Source organism: Styela clava, unplaced genomic scaffold (genome assembly GCF_964204865.1).
Source record: "Styela clava unplaced genomic scaffold, kaStyClav1.hap1.2 HAP1_SCAFFOLD_35, whole genome shotgun sequence".
NCBI classification, from domain to species: Eukaryota; Metazoa; Chordata; class Ascidiacea; order Stolidobranchia; family Styelidae; genus Styela; species Styela clava.
Window position 1 is genome coordinate 130,001 of NW_027556639.1, and position 7,500 is coordinate 137,500.

The following is a 7,500-nucleotide window of genomic DNA, read 5'->3' on the forward strand; positions in this document are numbered from 1 at the left end:
ATAGCTGCGACAGCTGCGCTCGGCCCTTGCTGGGCCGCCCGGCGCGTGCTCGTCGCATTCGTTTAAGACCGAGGCGATCGCCTGCGGCCGTACTCGGCTTCGACAGTCGCTGGCCGCGACGTCCACGCTCTCGCCGGCAGTGCCAGGCGGAGCGATTTGCGTTTTTTCTTTGCTCGCCCTCTCTCGGGCTCGATCCATTCAGTTTCGCACAAACAAGAGCTCTGCCGGCCGCCTGCAGCGGTGCCTAAAACCCGGGCATAACAATGCGACCGTTCTGCTAGGCCGACAAGCGCTCAAGCCAGACGCTCGATCGAACGCCCCCTACATATTAGTCGAGACAACGGCTCGCTCATTAGCATCGCGTTTGTACTTTAACTTTTTTCGGCTCGGCTTCTTTCGACGCCGATGCCGGCGACGCAGCACTCTCTCGCCCGCCAGCCACCGAGAAAAGGGTGCGCTCCGACCGGCCCCGCACCGCTCTTTCTTGGCTCATTCGAAATTACTGTCTTTCGCTCTGACATGCCTTACCTAGGGTTAGGTTAGTATGCTTGCACGTTTGTACTTTAACTTTTTTCGGCTCGGCTTCTTTCGACGCCGATGCCGGCGACGCAGCACTCTCTCGCCCGCCAGCCACCGAGAAAAGGGTGCGCTCCGACCGGCCCCGCACCGCTCTTTCATGGCTCATTCGAAATTACTGTCTTTCGCTCTGACATGCCTTACCTAGGGTTAGGTTAGTATGCTTGCACGTTTGTACTTTAACTTTTTTTGGCTCGGCTTCTTTCGACGCCGATGCCGGCGACGCAGCACTCTCTCGCCCGCCAGCCACCTAGAAAAGGGTGCGCTCCGACCGGCCCCGCACCGCTCTTTCTTGGCTCATTCGAAATTACTGTCTTTCGCTCTGACATGCCTTACCTAGGGTTAGGTTAGTATGCTTGCACGTTTGTACTTTAACTTTTTTCGGCTCGGCTTCTTTCGACGCCGATGCCGGCGACGCAGCACTCTCTCGCCCGCCAGCCACCGAGAAAAGGGTGCGCTCCGACCGGCCCCGCACCGCTCTTTCATGGCTCATTCGAAATTACTGTCTTTCGCTCTGACATGCCTTACCTAGGGTTAGGTTAGTATGCTTGCACGTTTGTACTTTAACTTTTTTTGGCTCGGCTTCTTTCGACGCCGATGCCGGCGACGCAGCACTCTCTCGCCCGCCAGCCACCGAGAAAAGGGTGCGCTCCGACCGGCCCCGCACCGCTCTTTCATGGCTCATTCGAGTTTACTGTCTTTCGCTCTGACATGCCTTACCTAGGGTTAGGTTAGTATGCTTGCACGTTTGTACATTAACTTTTTTCGGCTCGGCTTCTTTCGACGCCGATGCCGGCGACGCAGCACTCTCTCGCCCGCCAGCCACCGAGAAAAGGGTGCGCTCCGACCGGCCCCGCACCGCTCTTTCTTGGCTCATTCGAAATTACTGTCTTTCGCTCTGACATGCCTTACCTAGGGTTAGGTTAGTATGCTTGCACGTTTGTACATTAACTTTTTTCGGCTCGGCTTCTTTCGACGCCGATGCCGGCGACGCAGCACTCTCTCGCCCGCCAGCCACCGAGAAAAGGGTGCGCTCCGACCGGCCCCGCACCGCTCTTTCATGGCTCATTCGAAATTACTGTCTTTCGCTCTGACATGCCTTACCTAGGGTTAGGTTAGTATGCTTGCACGTTTGTACTTTAACTTTTTTTGGCTCGGCTTCTTTCGACGCCGATGCCGGCGACGCAGCACTCTCTCGCCCGCCAGCCACCTAGAAAAGGGTGCGCTCCGACCGGCCCCGCACCGCTCTTTCTTGGCTCATTCGAAATTACTGTCTTTCGCTCTGACATGCCTTACCTAGGGTTAGGTTAGTATGCTTGCACGTTTGTACTTTAACTTTTTTCGGCTCGGATTCTTTCGACGCCGATGCCGGCGACGCAGCACTCTCTCGCCCGCCAGCCACCGAGAAAAGGGTGCGCTCCGACCGGCCCCGCACCGCTCTTTCTTGGCTCATTCAAAATTACTGTCTTTCGCTCTGACATGCCTTACCTAGGGTTAGGTTAGTATGCTTGCACGTTTGTACTTTAACTTTTTTTGGCTCGGCTTCTTTCGACGCCGATGCCGGCGACGCAGCACTCTCTCGCCCGCCAGCCACCTAGAAAAGGGTGCGCTCCGACCGGCCCCGCACCGCTCTTTCTTGGCTCATTCGAAATTACTGTCTTTCGCTCTGACATGCCTTACCTAGGGTTAGGTTAGTATGCTTGCACGTTTGTACTTTAACTTTTTTCGGCTCGGCTTCTTTCGACGCCGATGCCGGCGACGCAGCACTCTCTCGCCCGCCAGCCACCGAGAAAAGGGTGCGCTCCGACCGGCCCCGCACCGCTCTTTCATGGCTCATTCGAAATTACTGTCTTTCGCTCTGACATGCCTTACCTAGGGTTAGGTTAGTATGCTTGCACGTTTGTACTTTAACTTTTTTTGGCTCGGCTTCTTTCGACGCCGATGCCGGCGACGCAGCACTCTCTCGCCCGCCAGCCACCTAGAAAAGGGTGCGCTCCGACCGGCCCCGCACCGCTCTTTCTTGGCTCATTCGAAATTACTGTCTTTCGCTCTGACATGCCTTACCTAGGGTTAGGTTAGTATGCTTGCACGTTTGTACTTTAACTTTTTTCGGCTCGGCTTCTTTCGACGCCGATGCCGGCGACGCAGCACTCTCTCGCCCGCCAGCCACCGAGAAAAGGGTGCGCTCCGACCGGCCCCGCACCGCTCTTTCATGGCTCATTCGAGTTTACTGTCTTTCGCTCTGACATGCCTTACCTAGGGTTAGGTTAGTATGCTTGCACGTTTGTACATTAACTTTTTTCGGCTCGGCTTCTTTCGACGCCGATGCCGGCGACGCAGCACTCTCTCGCCCGCCAGCCACCGAGAAAAGGGTGCGCTCCGACCGGCCCCGCACCGCTCTTTCTTGGCTCATTCGAAATTACTGTCTTTCGCTCTGACATGCCTTACCTAGGGTTAGGTTAGTATGCTTGCACGTTTGTACATTAACTTTTTTCGGCTCGGCTTCTTTCGACGCCGATGCCGGCGACGCAGCACTCTCTCGCCCGCCAGCCACCGAGAAAAGGGTGCGCTCCGACCGGCCCCGCACCGCTCTTTCATGGCTCATTCGAAATTACTGTCTTTCGCTCTGACATGCCTTACCTAGGGTTAGGTTAGTATGCTTGCACGTTTGTACTTTAACTTTTTTTGGCTCGGCTTCTTTCGACGCCGATGCCGGCGACGCAGCACTCTCTCGCCCGCCAGCCACCTAGAAAAGGGTGCGCTCCGACCGGCCCCGCACCGCTCTTTCTTGGCTCATTCGAAATTACTGTCTTTCGCTCTGACATGCCTTACCTAGGGTTAGGTTAGTATGCTTGCACGTTTGTACTTTAACTTTTTTCGGCTCGGCTTCTTTCGACGCCGATGCCGGCGACGCAGCACTCTCTCGCCCGCCAGCCACCGAGAAAAGGGTGCGCTCCGACCGGCCCCGCACCGCTCTTTCTTGGCTCATTCGAAATTACTGTCTTTCGCTCTGACATGCCTTACCTAGGGTTAGGTTAGTATGCTTGCACGTTTGTACTTTAACTTTTTTTGGCTCGGCTTCTTTCGACGCCGATGCCGGCGACGCAGCACTCTCTCGCCCGCCAGCCACCTAGAAAAGGGTGCGCTCCGACCGGCCCCGCACCGCTCTTTCTTGGCTCATTCGAAATTACTGTCTTTCGCTCTGACATGCCTTACCTAGGGTTAGGTTAGTATGCTTGCACGTTTGTACTTTAACTTTTTTCGGCTCGGCTTCTTTCGACGCCGATGCCGGCGACGCAGCACTCTCTCGCCCGCCAGCCACCGAGAAAAGGGTGCGCTCCGACCGGCCCCGCACCGCTCTTTCATGGCTCATTCGAGTTTACTGTCTTTCGCTCTGACATGCCTTACCTAGGGTTAGGTTAGTATGCTTGCACGTTTGTACATTAACTTTTTTCGGCTCGGCTTCTTTCGACGCCGATGCCGGCGACGCAGCACTCTCTCGCCCGCCAGCCACCGAGAAAAGGGTGCGCTCCGACCGGCCCCGCACCGCTCTTTCTTGGCTCATTCGAAATTACTGTCTTTCGCTCTGACATGCCTTACCTAGGGTTAGGTTAGTATGCTTGCACGTTTGTACATTAACTTTTTTCGGCTCGGCTTCTTTCGACGCCGATGCCGGCGACGCAGCACTCTCTCGCCCGCCAGCCACCGAGAAAAGGGTGCGCTCCGACCGGCCCCGCACCGCTCTTTCATGGCTCATTCGAAATTACTGTCTTTCGCTCTGACATGCCTTACCTAGGGTTAGGTTAGTATGCTTGCACGTTTGTACTTTAACTTTTTTTGGCTCGGCTTCTTTCGACGCCGATGCCGGCGACGCAGCACTCTCTCGCCCGCCAGCCACCTAGAAAAGGGTGCGCTCCGACCGGCCCCGCACCGCTCTTTCTTGGCTCATTCGAAATTACTGTCTTTCGCTCTGACATGCCTTACCTAGGGTTAGGTTAGTATGCTTGCACGTTTGTACTTTAACTTTTTTCGGCTCGGCTTCTTTCGACGCCGATGCCGGCGACGCAGCACTCTCTCGCCCGCCAGCCACCGAGAAAAGGGTGCGCTCCGACCGGCCCCGCACCGCTCTTTCTTGGCTCATTCGAAATTACTGTCTTTCGCTCTGACATGCCTTACCTAGGGTTAGGTTAGTATGCTTGCACGTTTGTACTTTAACTTTTTTTGGCTCGGCTTCTTTCGACGCCGATGCCGGCGACGCAGCACTCTCTCGCCCGCCAGCCACCTAGAAAAGGGTGCGCTCCGACCGGCCCCGCACCGCTCTTTCTTGGCTCATTCGAAATTACTGTCTTTCGCTCTGACATGCCTTACCTAGGGTTAGGTTAGTATGCTTGCACGTTTGTACTTTAACTTTTTTCGGCTCGGCTTCTTTCGACGCCGATGCCGGCGACGCAGCACTCTCTCGCCCGCCAGCCACCGAGAAAAGGGTGCGCTCCGACCGGCCCCGCACCGCTCTTTCATGGCTCATTCGAAATTACTGTCTTTCGCTCTGACATGCCTTACCTAGGGTTAGGTTAGTATGCTTGCACGTTTGTACTTTAACTTTTTTTGGCTCGGCTTCTTTCGACGCCGATGCCGGCGACGCAGCACTCTCTCGCCCGCCAGCCACCTAGAAAAGGGTGCGCTCCGACCGGCCCCGCACCGCTCTTTCTTGGCTCATTCGAAATTACTGTCTTTCGCTCTGACATGCCTTACCTAGGGTTAGGTTAGTATGCTTGCACGTTTGTACTTTAACTTTTTTCGGCTCGGCTTCTTTCGACGCCGATGCCGGCGACGCAGCACTCTCTCGCCCGCCAGCCACCGAGAAAAGGGTGCGCTCCGACCGGCCCCGCACCGCTCTTTCATGGCTCATTCGAGTTTACTGTCTTTCGCTCTGACATGCCTTACCTAGGGTTAGGTTAGTATGCTTGCACGTTTGTACATTAACTTTTTTCGGCTCGGCTTCTTTCGACGCCGATGCCGGCGACGCAGCACTCTCTCGCCCGCCAGCCACCGAGAAAAGGGTGCGCTCCGACCGGCCCCGCACCGCTCTTTCTTGGCTCATTCGAAATTACTGTCTTTCGCTCTGACATGCCTTACCTAGGGTTAGGTTAGTATGCTTGCACGTTTGTACATTAACTTTTTTCGGCTCGGCTTCTTTCGACGCCGATGCCGGCGACGCAGCACTCTCTCGCCCGCCAGCCACCGAGAAAAGGGTGCGCTCCGACCGGCCCCGCACCGCTCTTTCATGGCTCATTCGAAATTACTGTCTTTCGCTCTGACATGCCTTACCTAGGGTTAGGTTAGTATGCTTGCACGTTTGTACTTTAACTTTTTTTGGCTCGGCTTCTTTCGACGCCGATGCCGGCGACGCAGCACTCTCTCGCCCGCCAGCCACCGAGAAAAGGGTGCGCTCCGACCGGCCCCGCACCGCTCTTTCATGGCTCATTCGAGTTTACTGTCTTTCGCTCTGACATGCCTTACCTAGGGTTAGGTTAGTATGCTTGCACGTTTGTACTTTAACTTTTTTTGGCTCGGCTTCTTTCGACGCCGATGCCGGCGACGCAGCACTCTCTCGCCCGCCAGCCACCTAGAAAAGGGTGCGCTCCGACCGGCCCCGCACCGCTCTTTCTTGGCTCATTCGAAATTACTGTCTTTCGCTCTGACATGCCTTACCTAGGGTTAGGTTAGTATGCTTGCACGTTTGTACTTTAACTTTTTTCGGCTCGGCTTCTTTCGACGCCGATGCCGGCGACGCAGCACTCTCTCGCCCGCCAGCCACCGAGAAAAGGGTGCGCTCCGACCGGCCCCGCACCGCTCTTTCTTGGCTCATTCGAAATTACTGTCTTTCGCTCTGACATGCCTTACCTAGGGTTGGGTTAGTATGCTTGCACGTTTGTACTTTAACTTTTTTTGGCTCGGCTTCTTTCGACGCCGATGCCGGCGACGCAGCACTCTCTCGCCCGCCAGCCACCTAGAAAAGGGTGCGCTCCGACCGGCCCCGCACCGCTCTTTCTTGGCTCATTCGAAATTACTGTCTTTCGCTCTGACATGCCTTACCTAGGGTTAGGTTAGTATGCTTGCACGTTTGTACTTTAACTTTTTTCGGCTCGGCTTCTTTCGACGCCGATGCCGGCGACGCAGCACTCTCTCGCCCGCCAGCCACCGAGAAAAGGGTGCGCTCCGACCGGCCCCGCACCGCTCTTTCATGGCTCATTCGAAATTACTGTCTTTCGCTCTGACATGCCTTACCTAGGGTTAGGTTAGTATGCTTGCACGTTTGTACTTTAACTTTTTTTGGCTCGGCTTCTTTCGACGCCGATGCCGGCGACGCAGCACTCTCTCGCCCGCCAGCCACCTAGAAAAGGGTGCGCTCCGACCGGCCCCGCACCGCTCTTTCTTGGCTCATTCGAAATTACTGTCTTTCGCTCTGACATGCCTTACCTAGGGTTAGGTTAGTATGCTTGCACGTTTGTACTTTAACTTTTTTCGGCTCGGCTTCTTTCGACGCCGATGCCGGCGACGCAGCACTCTCTCGCCCGCCAGCCACCGAGAAAAGGGTGCGCTCCGACCGGCCCCGCACCGCTCTTTCATGGCTCATTCGAGTTTACTGTCTTTCGCTCTGACATGCCTTACCTAGGGTTAGGTTAGTATGCTTGCACGTTTGTACATTAACTTTTTTCGGCTCGGCTTCTTTCGACGCCGATGCCGGCGACGCAGCACTCTCTCGCCCGCCAGCCACCGAGAAAAGGGTGCGCTCCGACCGGCCCCGCACCGCTCTTTCTTGGCTCATTCGAAATTACTGTCTTTCGCTCTGACATGCCTTACCTAGGGTTAGGTTAGTATGCTTGCACGTTTGTACATTAACTTTTTTCGGCTCGGCTTCTT

General features: G+C 55.7%; 1 non-coding gene across 1 annotated transcript in view; it reads right to left on the reverse strand.

Moving 5' to 3' along the window:
* Positions 1-3, reverse strand: part of LOC144419331 (small subunit ribosomal RNA) — a 1,810-nt gene extending 1,807 nt beyond the window's left edge. The window contains exon 1 of the ribosomal RNA XR_013473999.1: positions 1-3. This exon is cut by the window's left edge and continues 1,807 nt beyond it. This is a non-coding gene — a ribosomal RNA (small subunit ribosomal RNA).
* Positions 4-7,500: the final 7,497 nt, after the last annotated feature.